At 39.8% G+C, this 23,601-nt stretch overlaps 1 protein-coding gene across 1 annotated transcript in view; it reads left to right on the top strand.

The window, feature by feature from the left end:
- The first annotated feature begins 7,350 nt into the window (after positions 1–7,350).
- LOC144035011 (chemokine-like protein TAFA-2) overlaps positions 7,351–23,601 on the top strand; it is an 86,832-nt gene continuing 70,581 nt past the window's right edge. The window contains exon 1 of the mRNA XM_077544307.1: positions 7,351–7,807. The gene's annotated coding sequence lies outside the window, so the exon portion shown is untranslated. The remainder of the gene's footprint in view (positions 7,808–23,601) is intronic.

The following is a 23,601-nucleotide window of genomic DNA, read 5'->3' as shown; positions in this document are numbered from 1 at the left end:
AGGGAGAAATGCAGGGGGGAAATCTGAGAGTGGGGGAGGATTAAAAATACAGAAGGAGCAACAGATATTTCTGTCTATGAATCAGTACTCGGGAAGAACTAAATCCCAGATTTATACTGGTGTTGTTTTCCCTTGCAAAATCCGGTATAGTGACAGCCTGTATGGCGCCTGTGTTCAGCAGGTTTTGACCCCATAGCTGTGTTGCTAAAATGAGATGAGAGGTCACACCATCAGCCAAGGATTAAGTGGATAGGCACACATACAAAGTAGGAATAACTTTACATACATTGCAGTTATCAAAAGTATACACACCCCAGATCAGATGTCGGTTTATATGATATCAATAGATCAAGATAAAATGTTAATTTTTCCCCTAGCACCATTAAAGTGACATAAAACATGCATAGCTCATTTGAAATAAAGAAAAACATTTGGGGTGGGGGGGGGGGGGGTCAACGTTGGCATAACCGGGCCATAAACACCTTAGTGCAGAAATATGAAGAAGATGAGCGATTGTTGTCACTTATACTGAACAGCCAATACTTGCCAGTAATTCCTGCATCTCATTCAATGTTGCTGTCAGCCTCAAGAGTCTGCCTGACCATATTTCTTCTTGTCTTTTCATCAGTTTAGGTGAGATGTCCAGTTCTTAATGTATTGTTATTTTGGTGCCTTATTTTACCCACTCGATGATGACTGTTTTCTCTGAATTCCATGGTTTATTTAATGAATTAAGTTTTAGAGGTTGTAGGTCACATTAATGGTGGTAAAAGTTATGAAATGATTTGTTTTGGTCTCATTTTTTGATATCACAAAAAGCTGGCATTTGAACAGGTCTGTGCAGCCTTTTTATGTCTATTGTATATCGTCCGCCATTTGCTTTATTGGCACCTAATAAAATTTCTTGGATGTTAAAGTGAACCATCAAGAAATACTATTTTCTCCCACCACTAGGGCTATGGGGTGCTATATCATCATCAGAAATCTGTGTCGCCCCAGTAATTCCCCTCCATCAATTTATTTGACATTCTAAAATACATATATCAATTATTTTCTCAGCCTCGTATTGTTCAAGAGAGGGGGAAAAAAACTCCTGGCATAGTGCCTGTCACCAAGTCAGGATGCAAGACAAACCTGTACCTATCTTCACCTTCACTACTGAATGTTTTAAAAAGCCATGGCAACGAGTCTTATTGCAGCCTCTCTCCTTGCACTTGCTCCCAGCTTTCCAGCTGGTGTGCATATCACGGTGCACGTATAGGATAACACTTCACACATGGACATCTGATAAGTTAGGGCATCATCACCCCCACCCCCCCCAAGTGAGACAGCAGGTGACTGAGTCAATAAACAGTCATATGAATAGAATTAAAGCCTTGGAAGTCAGACACAATTTCCACCAAGACTTAAAGAAACCAACTTTTTTTTTGTCTAGTAAAATTTACATAAAAATATCCACAAAAATTTCTGCAAAAATTTCCACAAAAAAATTCACAAAAATGTCCACAAAAATGTCCACAAAAATGTCCACAAAAATGTCCACAACCCCCCAAGTGAGACAGCAGGTGACTCAGTCAATAAACAGTCATATGAATAGAATTAAAGACTTGGAAGTCACAATTTCCACCATAACTTAAAGAAACCAACTTTTTTTTTTTGTCTAGTAAAATTTCCATAAAAAATTCCACAAAAAATTCCACAAAAAATTCCACAAAAAATTCCACAAAAAATTCCACAAAAAATTCCACAAAAAAATTCCACAAAATTTCCACAAAAATTTCCACAAAAATGTCCACAAAAATTTCACAAATGGAGATGGATAGACAGACAGAAAGACAGACAGACTCTCAAGGCAGTCTAGCCATTAGTAGAAATATAATACTGCCGGCGTAAACGACATCCAACATTTGAATCTGACTGAGAAGGCCAGTGAAGGTGTGTCTAGAATGTCTGTAATGTAAATTTAATGCAGCTACTGTAACTGCGCTGTCGCTGCCGCTAATGAGAGTCTCGAGCAAGGCTCACTGGGCTTTCATGCAGAGATGTGAGGCCACCAATTAGCAATGCGGGAGGAGACTGGCCTTTCATGCTCATTGCAGCTTTGAAGGAATTAGTCCGTTTGAACATTTACATCTTTGAGTGAAAAAGGGAAGGGGGGGAAACAGACAAGAGGAGAAAGTTGAGATGGTAGGTTGCACCCCGCTGTTATCTGACATAAAGCCTTCGTTGCCGAGGGCAGCTCTGCTTTTCAACTTCATACAGCCTGGTATAAATGGTCCAATGTAACTTTTTTTTTTTGTAACTCCAGAACTTGCAGTGTTGAAAGTTCTCTTAAGCATGCTTCAAAAAAGGACATTCCGTCGATTTAAAACAATACAATTATAGCGGCACAGTTTGAGTGGTTTGCACATTTACAGTAATGAGGTTGGGGATCCAAATCCAGCCTCCTTGTATGGCGTCCACTCGTGGTTGTGTGCAATTTCCCATGCAGGTACTGAAAGATATTATAACATTTTTAATACCTAATTTCATATATCAACTATTGTTACACATTATGAACATTTTAATTCTTCACATTAACCTTGTCGAAATGTTTTGTGTCCTGAGCAGAGCAGATGATGTCGACCTTGTATGGTCTGGCCTTAAGCTGGGACATACTATTTAGTCTAAAAAAAGTTCCTTCTCAGCGCTTTGTGCGAAAACACATTTCGGTCTTGAAAACAAAATTAGCTTTGAAATAACACACACACACACTCTTTACTTTCTTCATCAGTCACGGCCACCGTAAATTTGGTTCAACTTGTTTGTGAGATTTTGCTATGGGAAAATCCTTCAACTATATAACACATTCTCACGTCTCAAAAACATCCACCTGACCTTGTTTACGCCATCTGCTCACGGAAAAGTACCAGAGAGTATGTTTAGTCTACAAATGAAAAGGAGGAGGTCTTTTTAACTATAAGAAGCTATTGTACACGTAGAAGAGTACATTTTGACGCTCTGAAATCCCACGTTCTTTAAGTGATGAAATCGGAAGCTGTTGGAATGCCCAGAGATCTCTGAAAGATTAAAAATCATTTTTGCAAAGGTGTATTTTTCTTACATTAAATCTATCTTCATTTTTGGAACACGCAAAGAGGACAAAATTCCTTTATTCCTCTTCAGTACTCGCACTTCCTCCTACATTCCAAAAACACTAAAGAAGATAATGAAGAAGATACTAAATTATCTGAACTTTTGCATGTCAGTGTGAATGTTTTTTTTTAAATCTATGTGCCTTGCAATTTGCTGGCGACCAGTCTTCGTTTAAAATACCATATGCTCAAAACGGCATAGAAACCAACAAAAGGACAAGACCGATTTGAAAATTTGCTAAATATGACAGCGTATGTTTGGAATTTATTTGAGAAATGACACATTTTACATAATTTCTCAACACTCTTTGTAGTGTCCATACATCTTGCTTACATTTCCCGAGGGGGATGATTAGCCACACGCAGTGTGAGAGGCAAAGACAAAGTGTGATTGACGGGCGGCGCGAGACTCACGGAAAGACCGGAGGAAATGCAAGTGGGCGCTTTGGTTCAGCAAGAACAGAGGAGCTGCCATTCGAATGGATAACACAACAAGCAACAACAACAACAACACTGACAGCTACACGTTCCAGCTGCTGTCTTTCATATGCTAATGTTGGTGTGACTGCCTGCCAGGGCAAAACTAAAGTCTGTGTGTACATGGTGTGTGTGCGCACACGTGCATTTCCAGGCGATAACGTAGCTACATATGCCAATTAAAGGAGAAGTCAGGTAAAAAATGTGTCTTTCTAATGTTCCATGCGAGATATTCTGATTATATTGTGTTTGTTGGAAATGAAAATGAATTAAACAACAAAATTAACACGTTTTTTTTAAAAATCCATTTCAAGTGGCGGACATCTTGTGTCACACGGTGTTTGTTTGTGCATAGTTTCATAACACTCATTTATTTCAAAAAAATAATGTATGTGTATGTAACTGTCGACCCCCCCCCCCCCAAGCAATTGATTTGTGTTACTTTTTAAAAACATTGTATTTTTCTGGGTCTTGATCAAATACTCTTAACCCTGGAGAACCCAAGAACCCTTTTTTCCTTTGGAAAATTATGAATTATACATTGAATGACTGCTATAAGTTCACTGAACACCAAAATATATGTTTTTTCAATTTAAACAATTGTTTTTTGTACAAGCTCAGAGTTGCTAATTCATCAATATATATATATATATATATATATATATATATATATAAAACATAATAGATTAACAAAAAAAGACACAATTTTACCATCTGATGGTTTGCTGAGAAGATGGTTTTGTTTGGATTGATTTCCAGCTCAACAAAACAGCATGTTGCCAGCCATCTTGTCACCACCACTCTGGCTCATTTAAGTGCAATATTCATCCACTAGATGGCCCCATGCAGGGGTCAGAAGTGGCACTCTGGACTTTTGAAGTTAAATTTGTAAAAAAAAAAAAAAAAAAAGGTCTTTGTTATTTGAGTAGCAGAATTTATAGGGGCCAAATTTGACCCCGTGGGTTCTCCAGGGTTTTAATTATGAAAACAACTGACCTTTTTGCCCAATATAAATTCATAAAATCAACATAAATTAAAGTCCCCATAAAGCGAAAGATTTTGCCACAACACAGAAGAGTGTTGTCAAAAACCCTGACAAAAAAAATAATAAAGAAATCTGCTTATAAAGCCTCCAGACAGTGTCTGGAATATCCCGCAAGGTTGTCGTGACAAAAAGGTGCTCAAAAGCAGCCACAACAGTCCAAAGTCCTTGTCCACACACTACCTGTTACATCCACTACGCTAGCTGACAAGTCAGGCTTCTTGCTGGCTGTTTTTTTTGTTCTCTCTCTCCCCTCCTGGCTATTCTGCTTTTCTCTGCATGGCGAGCATGCACTCACTGCCAACAACGAGGCGCTCTAAAGCGCCCAAGCCAGCAGACTATGTGACGGGAAGTTGCATAGCTATCTGGCTAACTGCACGTTGCAATTGTGGTAGAGGGTCACACAGCACAATTTTAGCTAAAAAAGAAAAAGAAAGAAAGAAAATCTGAACAACTGAAATGGTGAAAAAGAGTTTAACGCAGTATCACATACAACATACAGTAGTTGGCAGTCTTCGCACGTTTTCAGCAATTATCTTCAAACATGTATAATGTACTCTATGTAGAAACAAATCTCTAAAGGGTCTTTAACGGCTCTGATCATGAATGTGTGCCATGTGGCAAATGTTTGGAAGGATTATCTCAGGGACCAGCAGGATTTTGCTGCATGTACTGTAGTGCATATCTTCCATCTGCTTTTCAGTTCATTTCCGCAACTGAAGGAAATGTTTTGACAAACAAAAGTGATCAGACGACTCTGACCTACTCTGAGCCTTGTTGATGTTGTAGCCTACATGTTTACGCTGAGTCGACTAATATGGTCATGCGGTCTGCAAAGCTCCTCTCTAGGGAAACGGTCTATCTTTTCGGACACAGAAATCCACAAAGGTCTGCGTTTGGCCCGTCTAAATCCCTGTTTGTGTCACTGGGAGGCCACCAACTGGAGCGTGTTCACAAATGACTGCGTGAGGGTGTACGCGTGCAAATGCCACTCATCCCAAAGGAGTAGGGATGATTTTTGAGGGCTTCCAAGCAGCGATGACTTCTTCCAAGCATGCGTCTGTTATCTTGAGGTCCACATGTCGACTTGAAGTGTTTCTGCCAGTTAACAGAGCCCAAGACAAATCCCATGGGTGCGCTATCCACGAATGCTACTTGAAACAGCAAGCAACGATGGAGGAGTAATAGCAAGATAACATGGTGGGATCAGAGATAGCGATGCGCAAAGACGGCGAGGTGAAAACAGAGAACAGAAGAGTGTTGCTAAGGAGGTCGGAAAGGAGAGATCAGTAATGTGAACTCTCTGACGGAGGAACAGATTAGCTCACTGGTTGCGATGATATACGAGTGGTACCAGACCTCCTTACGTACACACACTCACACACACTCACAATCACACCCCCAATATGGATCAATTACACTGCCATCCATGTGTGCAACTATTCATCATCACCTCAGTTAGCACGAGCACACACAAATCCAAATGCTCTGTCTATTTGACCGGTAAATATACAACACACAGATTTGAGGTATTCGTGGTTAGCTCGTTCCCTATCCCCCATGAATTGTACTGGTTTATAATTGGGCAAAGTGCATTCAATTTAATTTGAACTTCTCACAACCAAGACAGTAAGGAACATTTCCGCATCATGAAATGACATTTTAAGAGCTAAAACGGAACGTTCCAGCTACAGAATGAGATTTAGGATGGGATATAGAGGTTTATGTCCAAAGTTGTGATGGTTTAGATTTAGACCAAGTGGGTGGATGATGGACAAAGTATATCGTCACCCTCTTAAAGTAATTCCCAAGTCATTTTTTTGACCCAAAAAATTATTTGCCTAAATCATCTCCTCATGATGCAAATGGTTCAATCTTTTGTGTCTCCTGAAAAATCAGAAAAATTACTTAGGTGATTATTAAGAAGGCGTTGATATGTGATATTGTCAAGTAGCTTTCACATTGAATGGCATACAATTATACTTAATTACACCTACAGTCTATTTAGAGTCTCCAATTAAACTAATAAGCATGTTTTTTTGTATTGTGGGAGGAAGACGTGACTATGTAGATTCCATGCAATTTTCTACTAAATTGTTTGCTTTCATATAAGAGGCAACATAATAGAAGCACCTACTTCACTTCATGGTGCAGAAGTTTTACTGTACATTAGGAAAAACAAAGGGTGGGGCAAAAATATCTGTCTAGTGCTGTCAAGTGTCTACAATACTTGTATGCAGAAGTATGACCCTGGGATCACATACAGCTCGCCCCATTCTTTAATTCAGCCCATCATAAACAGTCCTCTAATATTTGTTGCCTTCCTTTAGATGTTTTTTTTCTAAAAGTGGCTACAATCTATTTTATTCAGTTTTGTTCATTAAAAATACATTTGGTTGGTTTCCTTTAAAAAAATGTGAAGTGTGGCCCTTGAGAAAAAAAAAGATTGTCCACCACTGCACACAACTAAATACCTAGACAGACCAGTCCCCACACCTATTAACAACTAAAACCCTCCAAATATTTTGTTTTGTTAATTTCAAGTTTGAAAGTTGATTAGTAATAACTCAAGGACCCAGTCTCTGACTCTTGACTCTGGTCAGCGGTCACCCCATCTGCCCGCTAGAGGGCGCTGCTCCACTTCCAGGCGACCCGACAGTCAGGCACAGAAACTCATCCTGCAGGAGTGCACCAACCAACAGCCTGTCTCATTCTAACAGCAGCACACATCTGTCCCGGCACGTTCTCGTCGTTTGCATCACACCGGATAAAGAAGGATTCTGGACGCAGCAAAGCCTGATGAACGGCTTTAACTTGGATTTTTGTGCCATGTTTGCCGCCGGGCTCCACAACTAAGTTTCTCTCGCTGCCATCCCTGTGCCAAAAAAGGGGAGACGGGCACGGAACTTTCAGTGGACCTTTTACCGGAGAGGGCAACCAGGAAAACGTGTCTGGTGCCGCGGTCTTGTCTCTGCAGCGCGATTGTTGAGGCGGATGTTTATGGTGCAACTTTCCCACGCCAGTCGAGTCCCAGAAGCCGTGAAAATTTGACCGGAGAGGGGATGAGAACCCTTCTCTCGCGGCTAGCGGAGCGGCAATGAGGATAGAAGTCTGCTCTCAGGGATAACAGAACCAGACCACACCACGCCAACAGGTATGGATCATGCCACACACTTGGTAATGGAGCTGGGTTTGATTCCTGCGCATCTTCGAGGATAAAGTGACAACAAAGTTCACGAACACTCTGTCGCTTATTTTAATTGTATTGAAAAATAATAATAATGAATTCATTTGAGAAGCATCAAGCTAGTGTCATTTTGTAAAAGGGCAAAACAATGTGCCAAACTGCCTGCTCATCTGCTCTCACTAGTTATGATCATGCTTGCCATTATATTGCGAAGACTAATGATTGCGGGTGTACGAGTTCAGAACACACGCACGCGCACACTATACTGCTTGTAGCTTACATGTGGGACCACATTCAGTTGTTTTTTTTTATTTTACAAAAAGTTGGCGTTTGCGTTGTTGATATTGCAACATGTGTTACATTTTAATTTCTCCTAATTACCATTTAAAATATATGAGTTCATAATTGAACACATACCCATGATATTAATGGAAAATTAATTTATAGTGTGGAATAGGTCCCCCCCAACCTCTGGGAAGACTCTCTTTTAGATGTTTGAGTCTACGGGAAATTTGATTCATTCTTTATAAGAACATCTGTGTGGTGCAAGGTCTTCGAGTTCATCCCAAATGGTTGGTAGGAATGAAGTCAGAGCTTTGTGTTTCTTTATTACAGACCCATGCCACCTTGCCTTTATGGTGCTTGCTCCAACAGAAAAGCTACACTCAAAAAGTGTCGGTGAGAGGAAAATAACACTAGTAGGGTGGGCAGCATGGTGCTTCATAGTTTGAGATTATGGATTTGAATCTCTGCTCCTGTAGGTTACTCCGACATTTCAAAAAGCTGCACTTAAGGTTCACGGAAGATTTAAAATTGTCTGTATTAGATGTGAATGTGAGTGTGAATGGTTGTTTGTTATAGAATATGTCCTGCGATTGGCTGGTGGCCCACACAAAGTCAGCTATAGGATAGGCTGCAGCTCACCTGCAACCTGATTAAGGACATGTATATAAAATAAATGGATACATGGTAATGAAGGGGTGCAGACAAATACTTCTCTGGTTATGCAAAATCATGTGCAGTAGGGGGTGTTTTATGTTTTGGCCTAATCTGTTTATGCAGAGGTAACAAGTGACATCCATCCGTCTTCTGATCCTTGAGGCTCTCAAATTGCTTTCATTTTATTGAATTTTTTACAACCTCAAAGCATCACCGTGTGAATGCAAAGTGGTTTTCAATTGCAACAAATAAGGTTATTCCAACTGCAGCTATATTTTGGCATCCAGCTGCTCCTGCTCCCACTTCACTTTTACAAGACCCACTGAAGAGTATGAGTGAGAAGTTGCAATTTAATGAGATCGAAAAGCTGCAGAGAGAAATGACTGACAGCAGGGAGTGATGGAGAGAGGGTGGGATGAAGTTGTTGACTGATAGGATGCCAAGGAAAACACCAGTATGTAACTAGAATGGCACACTTGTACACCTTTATTTGTGCCCAGGATTTGCATTTTCAGATTTTTTTTTTCAATGCTCTCAGTGTGAAATTAAGGAAATTGCTGAAAAATGCAGCATAGTTTATTGTCTTTACTTGTTATGTGTAAATTGATTATGGAATTTTCTGTAATACACTAAACCGATACTGAGACGTCAAAGGTATAGTTGGGATTTAGTTCCTTTCTCTGAAGCACTTTGTGTTGCTTCTTTAGTATAAAATTTGGTACTGTGTATGAATAAATTACACATTTTTTGGTCTACATTAAAGAGAGTATTTTACCCCTGTTAATTAGAATGAATTGTAATCCATAACAAATGGAATATCTAAATGTAGAGAATATGGAAACAGCTGCTGATAAACTTCCAATTGCGTTATTCAACAAACGGTAACAAAATACAGTAATCAAAAGCACATTCTTAGAGAACTAGCCATAACCTTAACTATACTGTTGACAACAGTTACTAATAATATAGCCAGGAAATAGCTGACCAATGGCACGTCCACATGAGTCTCTTCCACGTAACTCAACAAAGCAGACTCAAACCTTCAAAAAGGCATGCACACACACACACAGGTTGGGTTTCCATCCACCCATTTTTACTAGAATTCTCAAGAAATGTGAAAATACAATTGAATGGAAATGCTAGAAACCTGAAAAAGGGCCCAAAATTCTCAAAAAAGTTTTTACGCTTAGAGGAGGTGGATTTTGAAGCGTATCAAAAAAAAAAGGAAAATGCTAATTTTGGCGATGGAAACAGGTTTTGCGAATAAACGCTAGTAAGACCATTTTGACTGGATATTATGTCACACGAACGTTTGTAGTCCCAAAGCAATGTCAGACGATAAAGTAAGGTATGTTTGGGGGGGCGAGTTTTTTTAAATGTTTTTTGAATTAATGAAAGAAGTGAATATTAACGCTATTTTAGATGGAAAACAGCAAAGAAACGCTACATGGTTTATTAAGAATTACAAAAGCAAACTCATACGAGGTCATCGCACGGCGCAGTCGCTTCCCTGTTATTGTTCTTCTTCTTCTTTTAAATTACTGGTGGATCACATCTCTATGGTGTATACCGCCACCTACAGCGGCGGAGTCCCCTCTCAAAATTCGCAAAAGAAGAACAGATGGAAACAGGCATAAGTCGCATTTTCACTAAATTTGCTTAAAATTTTTTAAACAATTGGATGGAAACCCGACTACAGTCAGAGTTCTTCTGGTTTATAATGTGTACATGGTGTCGTCATGTGGACAAAAGAATATCTGTGGTTCACATATATATATATATATATTATATTGATGGTTGGTGATGAAAGTACTTATATATGCATGAAACATTTAAATACAGACACACACGACCCAAAATGCACTCAAAATACAGTGTTCCCATAACAGTATAGACATTTAAAACACTGCCTTCATCTTTTTCTCTAACTTCTATCTTACTCTTCTAGCAATAAGCCCTCTGGGCCATGGGGATAATGTCAAAGCTCCTGTACAGTGAACAAAAGAGCGAAGGCGCGACCGAGAAATGAGACAAATAGAGCCACCAGAAGAATTGTGTCCCATAAAAGGCGATTTCTTTTTCATTTGCTTTATGCTGCAGCTGTGCCTGATGGGAAGAAAAAAGTGCAGACTGAACAAAGGACAAGAATGAAAATGTGATTGAATGACAAGGAGACCTTGCCAGAGTGGATAGAAAAAGGGTGAGGGTGGGTGGGGAGGGATGGAAGGACTTTAACAGCAGATAGATGATAATAAATAAAAAGCAGGTGTCCTATAAAAGAGTGTTGTGCATTTGATTGGCTATCTCCAGTCGCCGTGTGTTGTATGCTGAGGCCCAGAGGGAGCGAGTAGCCACTCAAAATGTGTGTAACCCACATCAAGAAATTGTTTCTGGAAGATCGGGTCCTGTAAATTCCTTCCTAGCCGCCAGTCCTGGTCTTTCTTATTCCACCTCCCAAAGGTGAGCTAAAACATGCAAACACATCTATTTCTTAACTTTTTTTTTTTACCAGTCCCTCTACTACACACCTCACTCTATGTGCACACAAATATGCACAGATTTTTTTCCTCTTTTTTTCGAGACACACTTCTTTCTGGAAATAGGCCTACACAAACATACAGTACGTTGTTCTACTCCCGAATGACTTGCGCGGGACAGCATGGGCGACGGCTCCAACAACAGGAGCACCTGCTGTGGAACGGAGCAGCGTGTCAAAGAAGAATAGCAACAGCAGCTGGGCAGATTACGTGAGCATGAACAAACTCCATTACTGCCACCATTACCTGGGTATACAGAGCAAAACATTTTTGCAGAACCACTGTTTACCGAGCCTCTTACTCTCTCCCTTGACTACACAACGGAGACGAGTTGAGGACGACAGTGAGAAATCTGATGCAAGTGAGCCTGAAGAACGATAGTCTGCCGAGTAGAGTGGGAGTTGCTGACAGCTGGATCACCTAAGTGAGATTAAATAATGATTAGTGTTGCAGTTATTAACAAATTAATGAAGCGGCTGATAGTCAGTCTCAGTGGTATTGAGTGTTTCAATTCTTTGACATCGCTTGTCATCTGCACTCTGAGTGAACATCTACCATCTTAGGTTATTATGTCACTTTCACACTGACTAGTACTGGCTCAGGTGCGCTCTGCTGTAAATCCCACACTGTACTGAAAACAGCCCAAATGAGGCATACCAACAAACAACAATACAGTAGAAGAGAACAGGGGTCGGATTCATTCTATGTGGCTGTTAGAGATTAAAGTCCTTGTAAAGTGAAAATAAATGTCGTATCACTTTGACAGACCACAGAAGAGTCTTGTTAACAAACCTGACAAATTTTCTTTCGAACGCTGTGGTCATACCCCCTGAATGTGCTTAAACTGCTCAACATTCAATCTAACACCATTATTACAAGTATGACCTGAAAAATGGATGCTACTTTTAGCATCTGTCTTATGCCGACACTTACCTAACTAATTGCAAAATATATCCACTTGAAATCACTGGGGGCTGGAAAATATCCCACCGGGTCTCATCTGGGCAACAAAAAGGCACTCCAAAGTGGTCATACAAGCTCGAACACTCTTTCAAGTTGCCCTTCTCACTTTTCTCTGTGTGACATGCGCACACTCACAGCCAACAACGAGGCACACTTATGCAACCTCACCAGAGAACCATCTGAAGGGATAATATAGTTTTCAGGGCATATACTGTAGGTAGGCTTAAAACTAGCTAGCTAATGAAGGAATATTTTGATTACTATATTAAGTGTAATCTTTGCGTGTCCAAATAATTGTATTCAGGATCTGATGAAGAAGGTTCCTTGCAAGGATTTATTTAGAAGCTTCTAAAGACACAGTCAGGACACCCAATTCTGAATGTAACGCCGGGCCCCCAAGTGTGTAACAATCTACAGAACATCGACTCATTTATACTCAAAAGATAAAAGGTTCCTCTTCCCGCCTCTTGATTGAACAAAGGACAGACATGTCGACTCCAGGTTAAACAAAGGTGTAATGTTATTAGTAAACAGACATTTAAATATAGTTCCCCTTCTTGACTGGGGGAACAAATGCAATCAGGATCTGACCCCAGACTTTTAGTCTCTAATGACAAAAGACTCTGATAACATCATGCGCATTCTATCTTCAATAGCTTTGGGGGTACAAAGATCAATAAGAGTTCACAAAATCATCATCCCACTGTATTCTTTTAAACACTCATGATTATATCACATTGATATGCCTATAAGTAAATTCAAAAAACAGTAAAACCACAAATTGAAAATGTTAAATGTCTTCACTAACTATAGGCTATGTTACAATAGCGCCAGATAACTGTTGATGTTAATGAAGGCGCTCAAGTTAGTGTGTCAGTGGAAAACTACGCTATACAGTTCTCAGTCTTTGCATATGTTTTCACTCATCTCTGACTCCACCAAACACACCGCTGCAGCAAAGTGGAGACTGGAGTATTGTACCGGTATGTGCAGTGCCTAGACTTAAGGCATAGCAATTATGATAATGCTACTTATGCTACTTATGTTAGCATACGTATCGAATCCTGGATTTCCTGCCAATGAAAACAGATTAACATTGAGTAGAGATATGCAAAATGAGGAAGAAATGTGCGGGAGAAAAGCAGCATAACTGTAAGGAGTTGATGGAATACAATTGTATAATACCACAATCAAATTTGGCAGAGATACTGTAAGGATCCGAAATGGTTTAATGTAATCAGTCACTTTGTCATCAAATAATGGCTTCATAATCATTTTGCTTGTACAATGGCTTTTACCCGGATCACCTTTTAAGTGGTTTGTACTATCAGTGGACAAGCCTGAACGCTTGTCCTGTTGTGTTAGCGTTAGCTTCATTGCTAAAATTACTTTGAAGAGTGCTTGTATAACTCTGAAATAGTCTCGTTATCACGTCTGTATTGGGAACATGGTAGCAAACAACTGTAAATGTACAGCATTACTAGGAAGATGCTAATATCAAAACGATAAATGGAACAACATGGCTACACGGACAGTGGGCTATCTCGTTAACAAATGAGGTTATGCGAAAATACATTTTCTGTGTGTGTGCGTGTGCCAGTGATCACAAGTGCTTTCGATGGCCATTGTTGACACTGCAGTCTAGCACATGAAGCGCAAGTGGCACATCCAGAATTTTAATAAGGCCCAAATATTAGAGAACATGAGGGAGGTGTGAATATGAACTCTAAGGACATGCATGTGTGTTTGTTTGTCTGTGACATGAGTGATGAACCGGGTGTATGTGAGCTGAAAACCATCCATCTCCCTTATGAGCGACTGTGGCGTGCTGTCATCATCGGTTTCCCTTCATTTGCGCAGATAATGTCCATATACTGCATATTTAGCAAACTGTCTTTCTCTTAACCCTGGAGAACCCAAGAACCCTTTTCTTCTTTGGAAAATTATGAATTATGCATTAAATGACTGCCATAAATTCACTGAACACCAAAATATATGTTTTTCCAATTTTAACCCTTTTTTTTGAACTAGCTCAGAGTTGCTAATTTATCAAAATATATATATATAAAACATACTCCTAGGCATTCTGCAACAGGATATGAAATAGATTAACAAAAAAAAACACAATTTTACCATTTGATGGTTTGCTGAGAAGATGGTTTTGTTTGGATTGATTTCATTCAATCTGCATTCACTTGAGGCTTTTCCTATCTTAGCTCATTACATTTATTAGTCAAGGTTGTAGTTAGTTAACACGCTAAAGTAATAGTTTCTCTTTTGAGAAGGAGGTAGTGCGTTCTACATCGTAAGTAGTGAGTCAACTTAATACTATTTGAGATGTTTCCAAATGCATGTACAGATGTCATGTAGTCAGAGGTGGCTAGCAGTACGATGCATTTACTCCTTCACATTTACTAAAAGGATTTTTAGGATTAAGTGCACATGTCAGAGTAGTTTTAATACAACACACCTTTAAATGTTATGTGAGTATTTTTGTTTTGAAGGAACATTACAGTTTCTCTGTACAACCTGCTGGTTACTTTTATTTGTATTCATCTATTATTGCTTGAGAGTCAGAGAGACTTCCGCCGTGGGTGCTGTCACATCATCACTACTGTTTCACAAATCCAACGGGACCACAAGTGACATTGGACTCTATTTGACCAATTAAACAGAGCCTGGCAGTGGCATGACTGCATACAAAGTTCTTGAGTAGCTTTTTTCATTTACTCTTACTCAGTACTCTTACTCGAGTACAATTGTGGCTACTCGTGTTTGCTTGTCATGAATATGCCATTTAAACTCAATTGCACCAGATTTCTGACTTGGTGTTCAAGATCGTTATTTCAAACCACAATTTAATTTTGACAATTTCCTTTTTTCCCTCGCTGCCGTTGGCTAATGAGTCTGTGGTGACTTGACTTTCTGCCATGTGGGGGCCGGGAGGTGGTCTTACTAGCAGCAAGAGTTATGAAAAAGGACCAATTGAGATAATGGCACTCCAGCCATGTCATGGCTTACTCATTACGTGTGACAGCTCAATAGAGTCGACACCACATTGCAACTGTCTTCTTTAGGAACAACGCTACAGTAATCATGGTGGCCATTGGCCCGAAATAATTAGGTTCTGTTGTGTGTGTGTTCTTTCTCTGCTTTTTTTGGGAGACCTGTTTGTGTGGCTAGTAGTGAATAGGAAGGAAAGGTGAAGAGCAAATGATGTCCCAAAGGCTGCAAAATGACAGAATAAAGCCTCTGTTGACAGATTATAATAAGAACACACACACACACACGCACGCACGCACACACGTGGCCATTTTTTCTCCTTTTGCTTGTTTAGCTTGAAGCTTGTCCTACTGCTTGCCGTGTTTGTGTATGCACTTTTATCTTTTTGTCTTTGATTATGTTCTTTTAAGTGGAACCGCTCGTTGTTTTTATGTCTGCCTCCATCTTGTTGTCAGGCAAGCCCTCAGCATATGCAATTACTACATCTACTTATGCAATTATTCATTCACTAATATGCTTTATGTGTCAGCAACGAGCGCGGCTTTATTTTGGGGGCGGTCGGCCCGCTCACTCTCATTGATCAGCCATCCAAGCATTTTTTCATTTTCTACCACTTATCCTGTTCAGGGTCACGAGTGAGCTTTGGGTAAAAGAAGGGTACACTCACATTCACTGACCAATTTACAGTTTTTAATGAATCTAGCATGCATGTTATTGGAATTTGGTAGGACGCCAGAGTACCCAAAGATTTTGATGTGCCGCTGTTTTTGTGGATCTGGCAAATATATTTGATTCTGTCAATTGTTACATTAAAATTATGGAATGCTGGTTTTACAGCTACTGCTCTGAGCACATGCAGTTAGTGAGCTCTGAATATCGACCAATGGTCTAACCTCCTCATAAATCACATTTTAATGGAAAAAATATCTGCCTCAAATAAAAACCAAATATCAAAATTTATAGAAACATGGTCTACGTATATAGAAATTTTTAACCTAATTCTGGTTACTTAATTCTGCCTGTTAGCGAGAGCCACTACATCGTGATAACTTACATTGATGTTTCTGCATTTGGCAATTTATTATTATATTATATTATTAGTATGGGATTTTTTTTAATGGGCTTTAGGTGAACTGATGAATACACACACGCTCGCACGCACGCACGCACACACACACACGCACATACACATCCTCACCCACATACAAAAAAAGTGTATATATATATATATGTGTATATGTATATATATGTATATTTATAAAAAAAAGAAAAAAAAGAAAAAAGAAAGAAAAATGAGAATTTTTTTTATTTTTATTATTATTATTATTTTTTAAAAAGGAGAGCAATGATGATGTCAAATCGAATGAACAATACTGAGCTCTCCTGAAAAAAAAAAAGAAAAAAAAGTGAGCTGTGAACAGCTTCAGTAAGCCTTCTCTTAGACCCGTTAGCAATTCTCAGTGGTGTCCCGCAGAGTTCTATACTTGGTCCAGCACACTTTAGTATTTACATCAACTATATCAACCATGTTATCAGTAAACTTCTTGCCCATTTATGTGCAAACAACACAAATGTATTTCCTTCAGCAACACCAACAAACCGCCACTAAGCCACCCCAACCAGCGAGCCTCTACCCCCAGCTCGCTGCTCATCTTTTCCTTCTTAAAATCAGCATAGCCAGGTGTTTCGTTTGCAACAATAAAATAGAGATGTTGTCTCTTTCTTACCTAAACCAGCAGCAAAATACTCAGTTTTTACTAGCTGATAGGCTTCTACATCAGCACTTCCAAAAAATGGGCACAGAGGCATTCGGGACAGTCGTCTTTCCGTGCTGCCGTGCGACCAATTCACACTGAGTGAGTGCAGTTTGAAAATGGTTTATCGCTCACCACTGTGAACTGTACCGCTTGGTTAATTGATCCTCTCTTCAGTCCCGCAGACAAATACCATGTTTAGCGATAAAGTATTTATTGGTAAGATCCAACCTTATCTTCATTTTTTGCTTATTGTGTATACTACCGCTCACACTCTCCATTCCAGCAGTTTCGTTAACCCCTTCTTTCTTGAATTCTATACTACTTTTGGTTCATCCTAAAAAGTTGATTGATGCCTGGAACACTGCAACAAATAATAAAGTCACTTAATTCATTCCAATAGCAGAAACAGCAAATGATTGCTGCACTTTGTTTTTTTTAAAAGCTTGTTTACCTTTTATTCACCATTTGCTATGATGCAATGTAACATATTTTGTAAAACAACAGCAGGACAAACAAGTACTTTGCCAGTTCAAAATGAAAACTGAGGCTCTGTAATACAGACAAAACATGAAAACAAATCCTGGGAATCACATTTAAATTTCTTAAAATAATCTATTTGTGAATTATGGTGGAAAATAATTATTGTTACTATGGCCCTGATGAAAACGAAACAGTGAAATGAAAATGGAACACAATATGAAGCAGTAAAAAATGTACGTTAATAGGCTTGCTCAGTGCTCACTGAATATTTCTTCATGAAGGTTCACCATGTCTTCATGAATTACTAATTAGCTTTTTCATTTTCATTGCAATTTTGCAGGTAATTGATTAAAAGACAAAGTGTGGCCGCAATATGCATTTCTAACAGCATAATATCAACTTAATACATTGAATATCATATTCAATGAATGAAGTTTAATTGAAAATCTAAACTTTTTTTTTTTTTAATGAAATGGGCAAGTCCCAAAGGCACCTTGGTGATATTGACTCTCCAATACAAGCACTTTCAAAGATGAGAAATCCACACTGGAAGGAGACTGAACTCCAGCAGGGGGTGCACGTCTGTGTGTCAAGTTACTTTACAGGTCCTATTGAGAGATGCCGGAAAAGCAACTCTCAGTCTACTCAGGAGGCCGAGCTGACAGTAATACAAGCAGTATGTGGCACCCCCCCTCCCCGGGATCACGTCCTTAAGACGGTTTCTCTTACTAATCCCCTCCTGATATGACTAATGACATAATACAGCTGTTTGCCACAGTGCAGAGAGGCTACACACAGGTGGGGTGTGGGAGGGTTGGGGTGTTGGGGTGACAAATTCACATAGATCTATGTATAGTTGGAAGTACAAGGAAATAGGCTGGCAATCATATTTGTACAATATATACTGTTATACCCTCAAAAATATGCCCCAATATTTCAAGTCAACCTACGTACACCGTTATTGGAACCAATACAAGAGGTTAAAGATTAAAAATCTTCCTTCGCAAAGATATTTTTGCTCAATTTAAATTGGAACACAATGGATTGGTTGCTTATTATTGTGTGTAGTTTGCAGTGGTGTGAAAATGACCAATCTTAAGTGTAGAAAATGGCATACTCTCTTGACAATGCAATGTCCATGGGACACAAAAACATGCTTGGTGGATGGTTTTGAAGATGTGATGATTCTGTTCAATTGTAGTGACTATATCCATTTGAATGATAAAATATACTTTTTTTTAATAGACTGTGTTATTGCAAAAAGATTTAGAATATTTCCTTCCATCAGAAGATAACACAAAAGTGTCTCAGTTCTAGCCGAAATAAGGCTCCGGCTGTGTGAGAGACTTTGTGTGAGCCTCTGAATGCACAACAAGAATTCTAATTTTAAAGCCATGAATTGCCAAAAGACTACTTCCAATCTGATTGAATCCAACTTTATTAGCATTCCGGCCGCCATTCTTTGTCGAGGCCGAGTCTGGCCTCGTGTCCTCCTGGAGGCTGCACCTGTGGCGGAGGTGTGCGCAAACAGGTGATTAATTCAGGTTGCATGTTGCTTTTGGGCCTTCAATCTCCAAGTTTTACCATATCATTTGCTTTTGCCATTTTTTTTTCACCAGAAAAATATATCCTTGTTCATCAGCTGTCAATATTTGGATCACGATCCTACCCGTACTGTTCTGACAGTGATGTTTGTTCCACATGAAAGGGATTATTTCAGGGGATTTGACGGTGAATCTGAGTTGAGGGTAAAACAACAAAATCCCATCACTTTTGAAGATGCCATGTGACAACACAGAATTTACAGTGTGCTTGCGTCCTGTCTTAATCCAGTTTGATAGACTCATTAATCGTCCCCAAATCCCCTCAAGTAGAATGGTGGTAAAAGCAGAGGGGATGGTGGTGTCTTTAAAAGGTGAAACATCAGGTAAGATTAACGATCAGTGTTGTGTGCTGGAGGCTCAAGTGTCAAACTGAGCTGCAAGTATTTTTTATGCACAATCTGCATATCCATGACAATATTAATGGAAACCCTGAAGGTTTTTGACCATCTCTTTGAAATTGCTGCGTTGTGCATCTCATGCAGGCTGGAGCTGTCTGCATGTGCTGACCAGTGCAGCAAGCGTACAAATCCTCCTTTGAGGAAACTCTCTGAGGAAATAAAGACCTTTTCTGCGGCCACTGTAAACCACTTGGCATGCACGGCAGTCGTAGATCAGAACAAAAGCATTTCTCACTGGGGAAGCATCAGTCAGACTTCTAGCGACCCACGCGCCAATGATGGCATCGCTGCTGGAGAGGCGGGGCAGTGGTGCTGAGCAGCTTTAAGGAATTGTCAGCACAGCTTGGACATCTTAAGAATCTCCTTGACATAGCCTGGTCTGTCTGACCCCCAAAAGGTGTTTGGAAAAGAGGAAATCATGCACAAGGTAGAGAAAATCCATCTGATGCAGAGTGGTTTTGAATGCGGGTTGAGCGAAGAAAGGTGAGGTCACCTCTGTATCACTCCTGAGGAAGAAAATGTGTAAAAGGGAGCAAAATCAGAATAAAGCAGTTAGAGCTCATTTTCTTTGAAGCAAAGTGTGGTGTGTGTGTGTGTGTGTGTGTGCGTGTGTTTTGAATTGGCAGAATTTCCACTGCCAGGTTCCTTTTCTTTTTTTCCCAGCTTTAAAGCGTGCTACTTAACTATTGAACGATGCCAATTGTTGTGGTTGTACTGTAGTTTGCAGCACACCAGAGTACTTCACAGTACAATTACTGAACAGTAATAATGGCAAATCCAAACATTATTGTAATTGGAGCTCAGACTCAAACCCAAAATCTGCGTTCACTATTCCCGTTCATGTTTACAAGCGAACACTGAATGAACTTGAATCGGTTACTTTTCGTACTTTTCCTGAAAAAATAAAAAATCATAATCCAACAAATGAAAAATCCAATTTTGATCAAAATGGCAAATAGTAAATGGAGTGCACTTATACAGCACTTCTCAACTATAAACCCCAAGAACGGAACGTAGGTAGTGTGGAATTTTCTAGCAGATGTCGCAACACCAGCCGGACGTGTTGGTGGTGTTCCTGGAGATTTTCTAGAAAATATCAAAAATATTGTCAAGATGCACAAAGCAAAAGTGATTGAGCATATCACGCAGAACATCGTTAACTAGGTTTTGGAAAACCGCCGAGGCATGACTACATACTCGTAGTGGCTCATAGCTGGAATGCCGTCTTCCACTCATCCCCCTCCCGTATTCTAACCAGATGATAAGCGTTACGCAGGTCGAGCTTCGAGAACGCGGTGGCAGACTGTAATGGAGCAAAAGCTGAGTCCAACAACGGGAGTGGGTATTTGTTTTTAACCGTGATCTTGTTCAATCCCTGGTAGTCTACGCAAGGCCTCAGTGTTTTTTCTTTCTTATCAGTAAAGAAGAATTTTCACTTTCCTTTCTTTTCTTTGGTCCTTCCTCGGGTCTCCTGACGGCCTCACGACTCTGGCTGGAAGTGTTCGGCTTAGGTGAACGGTATGGGATTTTTAATAGGTTTTATGTGAACTAATGAATACACACTCACACGCACGCACACACGCACTTACACATACACATACTCACCCACATAGAAAATAAAAAAAAAAAGAAAAAGAAAAAGAGAGCAATGATGATGACATGTCAAATCGGTAAAATTACCAAATGAACAATACTGAGCTCTCCAGAGAAAAGAAAGAAAGAAGAAAAAAAAATAAGAAAAAAAAAGTAAAGAAGAATCCGGCCCTCACTGGAGAGGTGGATGGACGAATTAATCCTGAAGCTAGAGAGGAAGTAATGTAATTGTGCAGGGCCTGCTGCTCAGCCTTGGAAATTTGGTACAGCCGAGCGTTGGGGAGTGGTGCGTTTGGTACGTTTGGAGATTGTCCGTGCGCTGAGCAGGATAAACCTATAGGTAAGCCTTCAGAGGTCTGAAAAGATGGATGTGAGTGAGAAGGAGAGGACAGATTTGAATGGTTATCTCTCTCTGCAGACCCCCCGTCCTGCCGGCCCACATATCTACATACACACACACACACACACACACAAACGCGCGCGACATCAACGGATACACACACAAACACTGTTCACATCATGTAATCAGGTTTAGCATGCATGACTCACACACGTGCACCAGGTGGTCCCAATGTTGTCAATGTGCAGCGGGAAAATCTCCTTCAAATCACCCAAAGCAGCAAGCAAACACAACATCGCCCGAGACTGTGCAGGAGTTGTTGATAGGAAAAATCTCACTTCTACTCCAGATACTTGATTTAGAATGCATGCTGTCTCACCTTAATTTTATATCATCAATGAAAGAACACATGGAAGGAATATGGAACACACATATTTAGAATAAATAAACCACATTGATGCTTTGAGATTTGAGTAAAATTTGTTTCGTGACCATACGCTCAACCTTCCCCACTGAAATGACATTGTAGTCACAAGTGTAATTCGGCATTCTTAAAAAGACAACAAACGTTTTCGTTGTGTTTTTAAAAGAAAATAGTACTTTATAATAATCACACTTTATCAACTTCTAGTAATTCAGATACAGTGGTACCTTGGCTCACGAACTTAATTGGTTCCCACAAGTTCGTCTTCCAAACAAGTATTTCCCATAGGAAACCATTGAAATGAGAATAATCCGTTCCCAGGTCCCCATAAAACACAATTTTCTACTAAAAAAGCCTTAAAACTACACAAAATATACCTCATTTTATGTATAATAAATGTGCTATTGTATTGTAATTAAAGAAATACACTGTACTGTATAATAAAGTGTTTTTATTTGCAAAACTTGCAACTTGCCTTTGTGATGGTACAGTAGTTGAAGGCTTGATGGAATGGAGTGGGAGGAGGAGGGAGGGAGGGAGTTACTGTTTGGAAGGAGAGTCCTCCGGTGTGGCTTCTCTTCTTTGCTTCTTAGGAGACTCTTTATCCTTGTTGCTGACTAAAAACCTCTTAATTGACACCTGTTGCTTTCTGAGTTGTAAGGTCTTACGAAACTGAGGCATCACATTATCATTCATCATGTTGATGATTCTCATAGCCACAGTCTTTTCTGAATGGTACTGTTCGACAAAATCCTGCACATCACTCCACTTTGCTAACATGGTCTTGATGCTCTCACTTGATGCTGACAAACGCGCACCTCGTTCGTGTTTGTCGATGATCTCCTTCTTCTGCTCGACCGTAATTTTCTTCAATGTCTTCTTAGGCTTAACACTAGCCTTTTGTGGGGTCTTTTTCGGTCCCATGGTAGCAAAAGTACACTCCAAAAGTACTCCAAAATGATCCAAAATGTCTACCGAACACAAACCACGTCCGCACTCAAACAAAGGGGGCGCGAACTGGGACGCCGTGAGCGTGCGTCAGCTTCTCGTGATTTCTCGTGTCGCGAGATTTGGTTCGTCCGCCGAAAACTAGTTCGTCAGCCGAGACAAAATGCTCGCGAATTTAATGTTCGTGAGGCGAAAAGTTCGTGAGCTGAAGTGTTCGTGAGCTGAGGTACCACTGTATAAATAATACGTTTGTGCGTGAAGGATTCATTTATTAATTTGCAACTTTTGCTGGTCTGTGCAACTTTCAGTCATGAGGACACAAAAGAAGACTTTCACAACTACTCTAAGTGACTCAATAAATTGTGGTAATATTAGTTGTTTTTGCAAAGGATAGAGAATATATGCCTTTGAGTATTGTTATATGATCTACTTATGTGTCACTGCATTGTTTATGTTCAAATAGACAGTGGCTAAAGGTTTATAACACTGCAACAATTTGATGCTAATCGTTAGCATGTTTATGGTGTTTGGCATTACGTGCTAGCATTAAGCTAAAGAAGGCATAGAGTGGTTATTTTAACAGTGTGTAATTGTCTTTACATAAAACAGCTTGAAGAATAGTTCACTGCCAAAATGTGTTAAATTGATTTCACTGCCGCCGTAGAGTGCTCATATTTGAAACAACAAAACAATGACGGCTTACATCTGGAAAAACTTGGGTCACTCGTATTGTAGTTGTAGTTGACGGCTTATTCTGAAGACAGATTTATAGGCA

Source organism: Vanacampus margaritifer, chromosome 1 (assembly GCF_051991255.1).
Source record: "Vanacampus margaritifer isolate UIUO_Vmar chromosome 1, RoL_Vmar_1.0, whole genome shotgun sequence".
Taxonomy (NCBI): domain Eukaryota; kingdom Metazoa; phylum Chordata; class Actinopteri; order Syngnathiformes; family Syngnathidae; genus Vanacampus; species Vanacampus margaritifer.
Note: the sequence above shows the minus strand (reverse complement) of the source record. Positions and strands in the feature narration are given on the sequence as shown.